Source organism: Myotis yumanensis, unplaced genomic scaffold, assembly GCF_028538775.1.
Source record: "Myotis yumanensis isolate MYYU_CA2020_CCGP unplaced genomic scaffold, mMyoYum1.0.hap1 SCAF_9, whole genome shotgun sequence".
Classification (NCBI taxonomy): domain Eukaryota; kingdom Metazoa; phylum Chordata; class Mammalia; order Chiroptera; family Vespertilionidae; genus Myotis; species Myotis yumanensis.
This window is the reverse complement of record NW_027223760.1, coordinates 55,581,403-55,596,724: the sequence shown is the minus strand read 5'-3', so window position 1 is coordinate 55,596,724 and position 15,322 is coordinate 55,581,403.

Below are 15,322 nucleotides of genomic sequence, written 5' to 3'. Positions count from 1 at the left end.
TGTGTCAGTCTTAGTAACACACTTCTAAAACCACAGGACTTCAAGTGTGACATTAGGCTGTAGGTAAAATTATGACTGCAAAGTAATTCAGTTATGTGGGTTTACTTTTGTTTGCTTCAGCCACCGATAAAAATCATTGAATTAAAAAAAGCTGGGTAGATGTCAAGCACCGATCAATATACCACATGGAGTTTTAAATCAGGTTAAGGGAGTGATGGATTGAAGCAGACATTCCTTATTGTAATTATTTGGCTTTGTCTGTTTTTCATCTGCTTAAATGAGCATTCATTCTGAAATATACCCATCCTTGCATATTATTTTTTGCATAAAATCTATTACATTAGGCAGAATATATTTTAGAGATATAAAAAGAAGTAATTTATGGTGGAATATATAAAAAAATATTCACTGTTGTTTGTTCTTTAACATTTAATGGTTTCTTATTTCTTACTAGAGGCCCAGTGCATGAAACTTGTGCACTGGGGTGGGGAGGTCCCTCAGCCTGGCCTGCGCCCTCTCACAGTCTGGGAGCCCTCAGGGGATGTCTGACTGCTGGGGGAGTGGGCCTAAGCTGGCAGTCAGATATCCAGCAGTTGGACATCCTTAGTGCTGCCGCAGAGGTGGGAGAGGCTCCTGCTGCTGCTGCTGCACTCTCCAGCTGTGAGCCTGGCTCAGGGTTTCTGGCTGTGAGGCGCTCCCCTTGTGGGAGCGCACTGACCATCAGGGGGCAGCTCCTGCATTGAGCGTCTGCCCTCTGGTGGTCAGTGCGCATCATAGCGACTGGTCGTTCTACCTTTTGGTCAATTTGCATATTAGCCTTTTATTATATAGGATTTATTCTCTACTTTGGGGTTCTGAATCGGCATATTAAAAAAGTAATAGCTTAATCTCACAATGATAACTGAAAAAATAATAAATGAAAAGAAAGTTTTAGTTCAGTGGGATCATAGGTTGATAGGTTATAGCATGCCAAGCACTCTTGCATTCAAAGGATTGATGGTCTAGTACCGTGGTTGGCAAACTGTGGCTCGCGAGCCACATACGACTCTTTGGCCCCTTGAGTGTGGCTCTTCCTAAGCCTTAGGAGTACCCTAATTAAGTTAATAACAATGTACCTACCTATATAGTTTAAGTTTAAAAAATTTGGCTCTCAAAAGAAATTTCAATTGTTGTACTGTTGATATTTGGCTCTGTTGACTAATGAGTTTGCTGACCACTGGTCTAGTAGATTATCAGATAATTGCTTGCTTTTATATATAACATAACTTATATTCTTATTACAAACACTGCTTTTGAATATTGGCATGCAAATAAATAATGTTTATCATTAAAATTTTAAAAAGTGATTTTCCTGTCCTGTGGGGAATTTATTAAAATAGTGATTTTGAATGAAAGTGAGGTCAAATGGTAAACATAATTTAAATTGTTTTTCTTTTGGTTAAATGGAAGTTGAAATTATTCATGAGATAGAAGCACTGAAAGCTTGTTTATCCAATCGGAGCTGACAGGTAGTTCAATGCTCACTTTTATCTGAGGACATTTAAGCAATGAAATGGTATTCCGAAAGGGCATTGTGTCCTTGCTATATTATGAAAATTACTACTGATGGCATATCCTTTTTCTAGAGAGCCATGGGGTGGGTTCCATAGAAGAACATTTGAGACGTCACATTGTTAGGTAGACTGGACTTATGTGCCATAATTGATAAAGGAAAAGATAGTAAAGTAATGCCTTGTAATTTTCAAGCCTCAATCTAGTAGAAAAACTTCCGGGGCTGTTGGAAATTAGGTTTGTTTTATATTTTAAATATTAATCATCATTAAGGAGGGGCAAAGCATAAAGTGAAAAAACTAAATAAATTTGTGTTCTAAAGGAGATAGTTAAACTTTCTCCTTCCTAAAATTAAAGTTTGTGTATTCATAAGAACTTGATAGTGTTTCTATCTTTCTATACATCAGTTTTGGAAATTCCATCAATTGAAGAGTACTGTGAACTGAAGATAAGAGTAAGACATTATTTCTACTTTGTGCAATATGTGTAACATGATGTAATAAGTCAAACATTATTTAAAGCAGGGGTGAGGCACATCAAGCCTGAGGGCAGTATAAGGCCTGTGAAATAATTTGGTCTGGCCTGCAAGGGATTAGGGGTGAGTTAACTAAATGTTTGACCAAATACTAGTTTAGCAGGCTAATTTTTAAGTGATACTTTTGATGGTCTGAGAATGATGTTATAAATATCCAAATGGCCCTTGGCAGAAAAAAGGTTCCCCACCCCTGAAAGAAAAGGGCAGAATATAGTGTCCCTGAGAGAGATACAAATGTAGATGGAAAATGCACTTCATTGATGTAACACACAAAGTTTTCATAGACTATATGCCAAATATGATGCTAAGAATAAAAAATTAACTCAGGGGATAAGAAAAAAACCTTTAAAGGCAAATCAAATTTAACAGAGAAACTGAAGGATTGATAGATGCAATTTCCAGCAATTGAGACAGAAGAGGAAGTATACTCTGGGGATCTAAAATTGTTATAATATAATATAATACAATGTGCTTAACTGCAAGTTTAAGTTTGTTCAGGTGATAGAGAAGAAGCAGTGATACTTCAGTGGTCAATTAATCTGGAAGCAAAGGATTATCATAAGTGCTTTAGATAAGTGCTAGGCTACCAATTTGTAATATGCTCTGAGATATTGGGGATGGGAGTGTATAAACTTAATTTTTATAATTTCTTTACTGTCTGGGAAGCAATGCTGTGTGATTGAAAGATCAGAGGAGAGGGGAAGGAACTCTCTGCCTTCAGCATCTGTCAGCATCTTTTCAGCATCAGCAGACAGCAGCAGCTCCAAGGCCACTTTCTAAGGTGGACCAAGAATTACCCATAAAGTTCCCACCACCCTCCCTCACCTCCTCTTTCCCCAACTCCCCCGGTCCCCAGCCTGTTCCTTACACAGCATTTGGAAGCCCGTTGTTAGTCAGCACAGTGGCTGTGCTGAATTTCTAGTTTCTGGTAACACCTCCAGTCCTTTGTTTCTCAAGCCTTAATGGCCATAACTGCTTCTTGTAGATTCAATTTTTGCTTTAGCCTTTTAACTATCTGAGTAACCAATTACCTATATTAAATGGATGTTTTCTGATTATAATGGAATCAGTATAGAAATAGAAAAACAGAAAGAAAACCAGAAAATTCCCTGAGCATTTGGATATTGAACAACTTTTAAGTATCTCATGAGCTAAAGTCATAAAAGAATTTTTTTAAAAAGTACGTGAAACCAAATGAAAATTCAATATATCAAAATATGTGTGAACAGTGAAAGCAGTGCTGAGAGGGAAATTTATAGTGCCAAATGTTTACATTAAAAGATAAAAATACTCAAAAATTACTCATGTAAGTTGTACTTAAGAAATCATAAAGAGCAAATACTCCAAACCAAGCAGAAGTAGTGATAAGGATAAGAGCAGAAATAAATGAAAAGAATATAGATAAAAATAAAGTCAATGCAGCAAAGAGCTGGTTTGTAAAAAAAAAAAGACAGTACATTTATTAAAACTTTAGCAAGACCCTTTAAAGGAAAAAACACACAGAACAAACAAATCATCAATATTAGGGACAAAACAAGAGATAATACTGTAAGTACTGCAACCATTCAAAGTATACAGAGATAATATTAACTACTTTGTACACATATATTTGATAACCTATTTCCTAGAACAAACAGACTACTTCGTTGAGCAATACAAATTATTAAAATTCAGCCAAGAAGAAATAGATAATCTAAGTAGTCTATTAAAGAGATTGAATATGTGACTTAAAAGATTCTGAAAAAGTAAACTCTAGGCCAGGAAGTTTCCCCAGAGAATGTTACGATATATTTAAAGAAGCATTAACACAAATTTTATATAATTTCTTCCAGAAAATAGAAGGTTGAGAAAAGTGGGAATTTCAAAGAGCACCAGGGAGTCTGAAATAGTGTATTAAAGAAATTAGAGTAATGACCTTTGACAAACTAAATAAGCGTCAGTGATATAAATCAAGAAGGGGCAACTTGCCCTGACTGGTTTGGCTCAGTGGATAGAGCGTTGGCCTGTGGACTGAAGGGTCCCAGGTTGGATTCCGGTCAAGGGCATGTACCTTGGTTGTGGGCACATCCCCAGTAGGGGGTGTGCAGGAGGCAGCTGATCGATGTTTCTTTCTCTTCGATGTTTCTAACTCTCTATCCCTCTCTGTAAAAAATCAATAAAATATATTTTTAAAAAAAGAAGGGGCAACTTGAAGGGAGCAGTTTCCTGTACAAGGAAACAGGAGAAATGGTTTGTAGATAAGGAAGAAGTAGATATCTGTGAAGCAATCATATGTGTGAGACATTCAGCACCCTACAAGAGAAATAGAGCCTGGAGCAACCATTAAAATCATGGGAATGACAGTGGTAATAAAACAGACCACTCATCAGTTTTCCACTCCAATTTAGCTTTGACCTTGGCATCTACTTAGTCCAGTTGCAGCTAGAGAAATAGAAAATGGTGAATTTTGTGGTTGAATCTATATAACTCTAAATAATTTTCATTTTAACTCCATTAAAATGGTTCTGCCTTCTCATCTATTCTAATACATCTTACTCATTATCACCAGACGAATCACCTAGCCAATCCCCCGATGAACTCATTCAGCTGATGCAATCTCTGAACGTTTCATCATTGCTTGATCTAGTTGCTGATATTCCTGTTGAAGGCAAGTTAAACAGATTCTGACTTCTTGATACAAGATAATATCATTCAATAAATATAAAGTAGTTCATAGACCAAAATAAACCACAACAGGACCAAGCTTAGAAAGGTTAAAAGAGGCCAATTTGAAGATCCAGATAGAAACATTTGAGGATGTTTTACTGAGATGTATCAATTCCAATAGCTTCACATGGTCTAGGAAGCTCAAGTTTCTTGGGAAAGAGTCTAGTTGGCCTAACTTAATCCACTTGGCCCTGGGTTCAGGTGCCTTTATTTATATTCCAGCAAAATTGTATCCAATAAAAACCATATATATATTTTTTTGAACCAGAAAATGGGAAACTGGACACTGAGTAGGAGTAAACAGAAACTAAAACAAATTCAAAACAAGCAGTACTCAGATGTGTTTTGAACTTAGTCCAACATCTTAGCCTGGTGGTCTTGTTTTTCCCTGGCTTCTATATACTTTTTTATTGTTAAACAATATTTCAACATATTTTTGTGTGTATATATATATATAAAAGGTCAGAAAATGCTTAGCAGAGAATAGTCCATTAATTGAATTAATTAGTCTCCTTTATATTTTACATTTTTAATCTTCTATCTTAGGTTAAATACAACACACAGTTGTTACAATTCTGGGTCACATAACTCAAATGCTTACCCTGTAGCTTAAGACTCTCATGATAGCCTCAGGTGAACATACATATCCTTCTCAGATGATTTAGACTTGAAAAAGCTGGTATGTTTCTTGAGGGGAAAAAAACACAAAGATTTACTAAATCTTCCTGAATTTATTAATTTTATTTAGATGTTGGTTCTTAATACATCATTAAAACTAGGTGGCCATCTGCCAGGCATTGGACTAAGTATTAGAGTGATACTGGTGAAGAAATGTTCAAACTCCTGCATATCATAGAATTTACAAGTTAGTGAGATTGACTAATATTAAGCAAATAAATGATAAATACACTATATAATCAGTAATTATTCTAAGCCCTATGAAAGGAAAATATACTTAAATACTTCAACATCAGACTATAAAGTATACATAATTCAAGATCAACTGTTTGAAGTATTTTCAGCATTTGGACAGATCCTTACACAAACACATTTATTGATGCTGTGATAATTTTGGTAATGTTTCTTATTCCAAGTGTTTTTCAAAGGACTAAAGCTACAAAAGCAAATAAGATAGAGCTCTTCCCTCATTGAGTTTATGGTGTAATGAGGGAGAGCCACAGAAAAACTAAATATAACCATATAGCAAGTTTCACTACATCTACACATTGTAAAATTAACATAATTTATTAAGATGCATAAATTAATGACTCTACTAATTAATTTTTACCTTGACATAAGGAATTCAATACAAACTATAAGTTATAATAACTATGCCTATAGTTAAAATAGATTATAACATTAAAAATATAAGGAATCTTGAATTTGTAGTTTAATGAAGATATTAAATTGTCAAGAATTCTATCTCCATTAATATAAGTTATTGACATTTTAAGTATAATTTATATCCTATACACAGATTAATCAATTATCTCTATGTTGACTTAAGCATTCTATTTTTAGATCTTACGTGATATTTATCTGTTGAAAGTAGAGAGGCAATGTAGCAGAGTTGTTATGAATATGTCATCTGGAGCCAGCTTCTAAAAATCCAGTGCTCTTGCCAATCATCACAGGTTTTGGTCCTGGCATAAATTAAGTTCTCTGTACTTCTTTCTCTTCATTAGAAAATTAGAGCCCTAGCTAGTTTGTCTCAGTGGATAGAGCGTCAGCCTGCTGACTGAAGGGTCCCAGGTTAGATTCCAATCAAGGGCACATGCCCAGGTTGTGGGCTCAATGGGCTTGATCCCCAGTAGGGGGCGTGTAGGGGGCAGCCGATCATTGATTCTTATCATTGATGTTTTTATCCCTCTCCCTTCCTCTCTAAAATCAATAAAAATATATTTTTAAAAAAGAAAATTGGATGTAACAACAGTATCTAATTAATACGTATTTTTTATTTTCCTGCAAGATATTTATTGTAAAGAAAATAGTAAACTATTTCTTTACTATTTTCTTTAATAAGATACTTTTGATAATGAAATGAGGTATATATATATATATATATATATATATAATCTTAGAGATTAATGCCTAACATAAAAGTGTTTGTTCTTAATAAAAATGAACATGTTTTGGCAGACTAAAAAAAGGTATATGCTCTTCCAAGCTTTTAAAAAATATTTTGGAATGAATCTTTCCAAGAAAAAAAATGCTTACTTAGGCATTAGTTGTTCTTTTAAAAATAATACACATTTTGTTTGTATAAAGTTTTAGGATGTCACAGCTTTTTAGGATTATCACAATGGGTGATAATTTTTCCCTAACAGTTTTGACGTCAATTTCTATTGACGTAAAAGTGCTTATGCACCAGTGTTTCATGGAACTATTCAACCTCAAAAGCCATTTTTAGATAAATCATTCAGGGCAATAATGGCTTCTGAATTCAGGTCATATCAACGGAAGAAAAAAAAAATCAGTGATTTTTAAAAAAACTTATTCAGTCATTGTTTTAATTATACGATTTATTTTTAATTTGCAAGCTGATATGTAATGAAGTCCATTTGCAAGTTTATTTTTTTTCATACTGGCCAAGAAACCTTAGTTTTAAATATTAGGCTAGGTATATTTATAAGTATCTTAAAAAATCTCTAATGAGAACTATTTTTCTTTCTATTTACAAATTATTAAAGTTCCTCTTCAGGATATTCTAAAAAGAGCTACAAAGCTGAGTCACAATAATGTGATGTACACATAATATAGGTATAGATAAGAATGAACAGGCTACAAAAAAGCATATAAAAGTATTAGAGGGAGGCAACATTGCACCTCTTTCAGGAATTTTCCTTTGTGCTGAGTGTTTTGAGAATCTGACATTTAAAAATATGGTTACAATATAAAGAAAAGAAATTATTCACTCTCAGATGAAATGAATTGGTTTTAATGGACATAGCTTTGCGGGACTGTGCAGGTCACATACAAAACCATGGCTTTTTCACCCTCAAACTCTTTAAGCTGTATGCAAGGAAATCACACAATAGAAAACCATCACAAAATAGTGTATTTTTAAAGAAACATTTAATTGAGGCTTAGAATGAGCTTTTTTGTATAAACATTTTTTTTTAAGAATGCAAAGAACTGAAAAAAATATTAAGGCATAATTGACATATGGCATGATATTAGTTTCATGTGTTCAACATAATGAATTGATATTTATATATATTGCAAAATGATCACCACATCTACCACCATACATAATTAGAAAAGCTTTTTTTGTGATAAGAACTTTTAAGAGCTACTATGCTCTTAGCAACTGTTAAATATACAATACTGTATTATTAACTATAGTCACATGCTTTACATTATATCCTCAGAACTTTATTTTATATATAAACTAGAGGCCTGGTGCACAAAATTCATGCACGGGGGTGGGGGTCCCCTCAGCCCAGCCTGCACCCTCTCCAATCCGGGACCTGCAATCTCATGTCTCGCAATCTAGGACTGCTGGCTCCTAACTGCTCACCTGCCTGCCTGATCACCCCTAACTGGCCCCCCTGCCAGCCTGGTCACCCCTAACTGCCTCTGCCTGCTGACCTGATCACCCTTACCTGTTCCCCCTGCTGACCTGGTCATTCCCAACTGCCCCGTCCTGCCAGCTTAATCACCCCTCATGGCCCCCCTGCTGGCCTGGTCACCCCTCACTGCTCCCCCCCCCCCCCCCCCCCGGGCAGCTTGGTTGCCGCCAACTGCACCCCCTGCCGGGCTGGTTGCCCCACACAGCCGGCTGCTCAGTCATTTGGTTGTCCCTCACTAACCCCCCTGCCGGCCTGGTCACCCCATGCAGCCTGTTCAGTCATCTGTTCGGTTGTTTTGGATGTGACGGCCCCTGGCTCTTTATACATAAAGATGGAAATTTGTACCTTTTGACTCCCCTTTACCCATTTCACCCACCCCGAAACTCCTGCCTCTAGCACTTACCAATCTGTTCTGTGTGTCTATGAGCTTGGATTTTTTTTCTTGTCTTTCTGTTTTGTTTTTATATTCCACATATAAGTGAGATCATGCAACATTTGTCTTTGTCAGTTTGATTTATTTAACTCAATGTCCTCACGATCCATCCATGTTGCCGTAAATGGCAGGATTTCTTTCTTTTTTTAATGATTGAATAATATTCCATTGTATATATGCACAACACTTTCTTCATTCATTTATTCATTGATGAACACTTAGGTTGTTTCCATGTCTTGGCTATTGTAAATAATGCTGCAGTAAACATGTGGGTGCATTTATCTTTTCAAATTAGAGTTTTCATTTTCTTTGGATAAATAACCAGAAGTGAAAATGCTGAATTATATGGAAGTTCTATTTTTAAGTGATATCTATACTGTTTTCCATAATGATTGAACCAGTTTACATTCCAACCCACAGTGCACAAAGCTTCAATTTTCTCCACATCCTGCAAAAAATTATTTCTTGTCTTTTAGAATAGTCATTCTAATAGGTGTGAGGTGATATCTAATTGTAATTTTGGTTTGAATTTCCCTGAGAATAGTGATGTTGAGCACCTTTTCATGTAACTGTTGGCTTTTTGTATGCCTTACTTGGAAAAATGTCTACTCACATTTTTTTTGCCCTTTTTGTAATAGGATATTTTTGTTTGTTTCCTTTTGAGTTATATGAGTTTCTTATATACTTTGCATATTAAAAGATATATAACTTGCAAATATTATCTTCCATCCTGTAAGTTGCCTTTCAATTTATTTAAAAAATATTTTTATATTGATTTCAAAGAAAAAGGGAAAGAGATAGAGAAATAGAAACATCAATGACGAGAATCATTGATGTGCTGCCTCCTGCACACCCACTACGGGAGATCAAGCCTACAACCTAGGCATGTGCCCTGACTGGGAATCAAACTGGGACCTCCTGTTTCATAGGTTCATGCTCAACCACTGAGCCACACCAGCCATGCCACAGATGGCTGCTTTTTTTGTTTTGTTTTTTGTTTAATGCTCACCTGAGGATATTTTTCCGTTGATATTTTAGAGAGAGTGGAAGAGAGAAGAAAGACAGAGAGAAACATCGGTGTCAGAGAAACACATAGATTTGTTGCCTCCTACATGCATCCCGACCAGGGCCTGGGCTAGGAAGGAGCCTGCAACCCAGGTACATGCCCTTGACCAGAGTCAAACCCAGAAACTTTCAGTCCACAGGACGATGCTCTATCTACTGAGCCAAACCGGCTAGGGCTTGCTTTCAGTTTTATTGATAGATTTCTTTGCTGTGCAGAAGCTGTTGAGTTTGATATAGCTTCTCTTGTTTATTTTACTTTTTTCATTTTGTTTTTGGAGTTAAATCCCAAAATTGTCACCAAGACCCATGTCAAGGATCTTACTACCTATGTTTTCTCCTTGGAGTTTTAGGTTTTCAGATCTTACATATAAGTCTTTAATTAATTTTGAGTTGATTTTTCTGTATGTTATAGAATACTGGTCCAGTTTATTTTTTTACATGTAGCTATTTAGTTTTCCAGCACCGCTTATTGAAGAGGCCATCTTTCTCATTGTGTATTCTTGGCTCCTTCGTTGTGAATTAACTGACCACATATGGTGGGTGTATTTCTGGACTCTCTTCTGTTCCATTGGATTATATGTCTGTTGTTGTGCCAATACCGTGCTGTTTGGATTACTCTAGTTTGAAATCAGGTAGTGTGGTTCTTTATTCACAAGACTACTTTGGTCTTTTGTGATTTCAGATAAATTTTAGGATTGTTTGTTCTATTTCTATGAAAAAAAATGTCATTGGAATTCTAATAGTGATTAAATTGAATCTGTATATTGCCTTGAGTAGTATGGACATTGTAAGAATATAAATTCTTCCAATCCCTGAGCATGAAATATCTTTCCATTCATTCGTATTTTCTTCCTTTTAAAATTTATCTTTATTGTTGAAAGTATTTTAGATTTCCTCCTTTTCCCCCTTTGATCGACTCCATCATGCTCCTGCCCCTCCCCAGGCCTTCATCACAGTATTTTTCAGTCAAAAATGTCTTAGCAAACATGTTTTTTTTTAAAAAAAATATATTTTATTGATTTTTTACAGAGAGGAAGGGAGAGAGATAGAGAGTTAGAAACATCGATGAGAGAGAAACATCGACCAGCTGCCTCCTGCACATCTCCCACTGGGGATGTGCCCGCAACCCAGGTACATGCCCTTGACCGGAATCGAACCCGGGACCCTTGAGTCCGCAGGCAGACGCTCTATCCACTGAGCCAAACCGGTTTTGGCAAGCAAACATGTTTTATTATAATATAGAGGTGCGCAAAAGTAGGCTTACAGTTGTGAGTACATGAAAGTCTATTCTTGCATTATTATTCATTAAGTATTGTATTATTTTCCATACAAACAACTGAAAACCTACTTTAGCCCTCTCCTGTATTTATATTTATTTCTCAGCCAGTATATACTGAGGAGGTTAATTGAAGAATGCATCCTCAGTTTTTCAAACTAACTTCAAGGACAAATACCACCTGTAGGGAATGGCTCTAGGGTTAAGCCTTGGACTGACCTGTGGCAGAGCCACAAACAAGTCCCAGCTTGGAGGGCAGAGCCCTCTTAGCATAATTAAGCTTAACCTTATAGCCCTCCCTAGTTCTGTCCTAGGTAGCTAATGGGCTGTGGGAGGTGCAGCAAGTGCTGCCAAAACAAGTGAAACTCACAAGAACATTATAAACATGTTGACCACTACCCTTGTTTTGATCTCACTATAAAATAAAGCCTCAGCTTGCAGGCTGGGTCTTTCTGTGTCCTTATCCAGGCACAGGAGATCCGCCAAGCCCCAGCTGTATTCTCTTGTCTGTCTTTTCTTTAATCCTTCACCGCCCCTCCTCAGGCTCACCCAACCCTTGGCTATGCTGGCGCAGCACAACCACCCAGATGGCTGATTTTAGAACAGTGCAGATAAAGATCTTGAATCTTGTTATCAAATTTCCACAATCATATAGCATATGTCATTTCAATAAAATGTTTTGTCAAATTTACCCAAAACCAATTTCTGTATTTATAAAATATAAAAATATGTATATGTACATATATATTTTAATCCATAGTGCAGGTGGATATAATTACTGTTACAAATTTTAATACGGACTCTTCCCTTTAGATTACCTGTCATTCTAGAAGTTATTGAAATCTAAGTTTCAATTTTTAAAAATATTGCAATATGTTTTTATTGCTTTTAAAGAGAGAGAGGAAGGAAGAGAGATAGAGAGAGACAGAAACAATGCTGAGAGAAAGATGCACATTCCCCTCTAGGGATCAATCCCCAAACCCAGGCATGTGCCCTGACTGGGAATTGAACCAACAACCTCTTGGAATGGGTCAATGCTCAACCACTGCGCAACACCAGCCAGTTTCAATTTAATACAAATTTTATTTAAGACTAAGATACAATAGAAAGCTATTCAATTTACAGAAATAAATTTTAAAAATAAAATACAATAACACTGCATTTTTGACAGTATTTTCTAAACTGTAGACAACATAAACGGTTTTTTAAAAAGTATATTTTATTGATTTTTTTTACAGAGCGGAAGGGAAAGGGATAGAGAGTTAGAAACATCAATCAGCTGCCTCCTGCACACTCCCTACTGGGGATGTGCCCGCAACCAAGGTACATGCCCTTGACCGGAATCGAACCTGGGACCCTTAGAGTCCGCAGGTTGATGCTCTATCCACTGAGCCAAAGAGGTTAGGGCAATGTAAACCATTTTTAACCAGTTGGATAGCTTAAAGCTAAAGTATCTATTGGCTTGAAATTCATAGCATGTTGTTTTAAATATTTAGTTGTTAGATAAAGACTACCTGTTCTCTTTCAAAAAATAGCATTTAATATGATTGTCACAACTCCATATCAATCAATTGAACAAAATTTTAGTGCCTTTTGTTTTGCAAGGATCTTTGCAAATATAGTTACAATTTGCCAACTAAGTCCAATAAAGAGATAAATGCATAAATGGCTTTCAGGGTATTAGAGAGAGTGATTGGATGTCATTCTAGGTTTAGAGAAGGCACAGAAAAAGAATTAGTTAAATTTACCTGTCTGATTTCTTAGGGAAAAAAAGAGAAAATACCATGGCAGAATATGTATGTTTTATATTTTAAAAAAACACTGGTGGTCTAAGAAAGTGAGGTCATACAATATAAAATACGGCCATTTCAGGAACACTGTGTGGATGGCCATTGTTAAATCAATTATGCTGTGATCCTCATTCATCATAGAGACAGCCAAATAAATTACAAGGCTATATTAGGGTTGCTAATTTCCCACATAAAAATTGCATTTCAAAACTACTGTTTCTTTTTTATACGCTTTCTATTTTGTGCTTAAAATTTTGTTTTGCTGCATTTTCTATGCTTCTTTAAGCATGTGTGCAGCTTAGGACTTCAATTATGGGTGCTTAAGAAAGTTTGACTGAATGGCTTTTTCTGTAATTCATGTTATTTATCACTCACTGTGTAGTAAGACCTCTTTTCAATTCCAGTGACCTTCTCTGAAGTAGCAGGCTAATTCTCCCTGATTTTAAAAATCATCTCTTGGGTCAGCAATATGCTTGCTGCCCTTAAGTGAATCATGCAGCATCTGCCAACATCATTCAGTTTAAAAAAGAAAATGGAAAGTCATGTACTTAAACATTAACCTTAAGAAATTTTTACTCCAATGAAGAAGAGAGGTAATAGTCATAAAAACTGCTAATCCACATGTGTGTGCATAGGCATCCATGTGTACACACACATGCAGAACTCTACTGTGTGCTTTAATGTGCCAATTTTTTAATTCTCTAAATCACTCTATGGGCTAGGCGCTATTGTTATTCTCACTTTGAGAGAGATCAAATGGTGACAGAGCAGGTTTTTGAACTTCCCTCCTCTCATGGATATACCAAATGTTCAGCTGCATACAGAGCTGAGAGAAATCCAGAAACCAGCTGAGTGAATTCCACATATTGGGCAGATGAGAAAATACTAATATCCACATCTCAGCATTTAGGAAAAGCCTGGACATGCCTTTCTCATAAACCCTACCTTGGCACAGAGCCATACAATTAGAAGGGCACCTGTAACTTCCAGCTTTTTCCTCAGGAGTGAAAGGTTTGACACACGTGTCTAGTGCCCAGTCAAGGATGGGCTCCCCAAACACTTAGCTCTGAGAGCCAAAGGGGCGGGTGTCCACAGGACCTACAGGAGTATAGAAAACAAGCAGTTCTTAATGAGCACAGGCGCACCAGCCACAAATATCCCTCCCTCCCTTCCTCTCCCCGCCCCCGGGCTCAGCACAGAGGAAGCAGGCAAAATGCCCATCTCCCTGCCTTTCCTCGGAAGGGATTTGATTACATACTTTACAAGCTGCTGCCTGAGAGTCGGGCTTCTAATTTTCATATATCTAGGAACTGGCTGTTGTCTTCCACGGTCCAGGGGGAGCCAGAGGGCACTTCTGCCGGCTTCTCCCTACAGCCCGCCACCATGGTAAAACCAGGTCACCAGCATCTCTCTGGAAGGAGCTTGTACACACAAATGGTGCCCCAGCTTTTAGAGCTGCCACCTGGGGGACATAAACCCAGATCACCTGACTCTGACAGCAATGGGGCTTGCATTCTCAACTCCACCAGGACGACAGCAGAAAAGTTACTTTAATTTTGTAAATTTAATCTTCATTGAGGTATACTTAACATGTACAATTGTGAGATATTTAAAGTATACATTGTGGTAACTTTATATTATATATATATATATACACACACACACACACACACACATATAATTCTATCATCTAGTTAACACATCCATCACTTTTATTTATTTGTTTATTTATAATATTTAAGTTTTATGCTCTTTCATAATTAAATTATACAATAGAGTATTATCAACTGTACTACCCTGTTAACATTAGATCCTCAGAAGTATGCATCTTATACCTGAAATTTTGTACTCTTTATCAGCCTCTTTTCTACACTCTTTTTGTTTTAAATTCCACATATAAGTGATAACATGCTGTATTTGTCTTTCTCTGTCTGACTTATTTCACTTAGCACAACACCCTCCAAGTTTATTCATGTTGTTACAAATGGCAGACCCTCCTTTACTTAATTATCTAAAAATTTATTGAAGACATTTAAAAATATTTTCATTGATTTCAGAGAGGAAGGGAGAGGGAGAGAGAGAAACATCAATGATGAGAGAGAATCATTGACCAGCCTATTCAAATGCAGGATTTTGTAATTATTACTCTTTTTAAAGGTAGTGACATAAAGTCATGTCTTTTCTGGATCTCTCCTAACCTCCCAGTCTATATCCACAGAGTCATCAATGGGGAATTAGTGAATAAGCTCTCATATGACAGTCTGCTTAAGTTGGGAAGTGCTTTCCTCTCATTACTTAGTCAAAGTTGGTGAAGATTTTCATAATGTCTGAGTGAGCTGGGCGGGGCCCGATGACTCAGGTGGAGGGGGGCTTTGCAGGGGCCCGGGGGCCCAG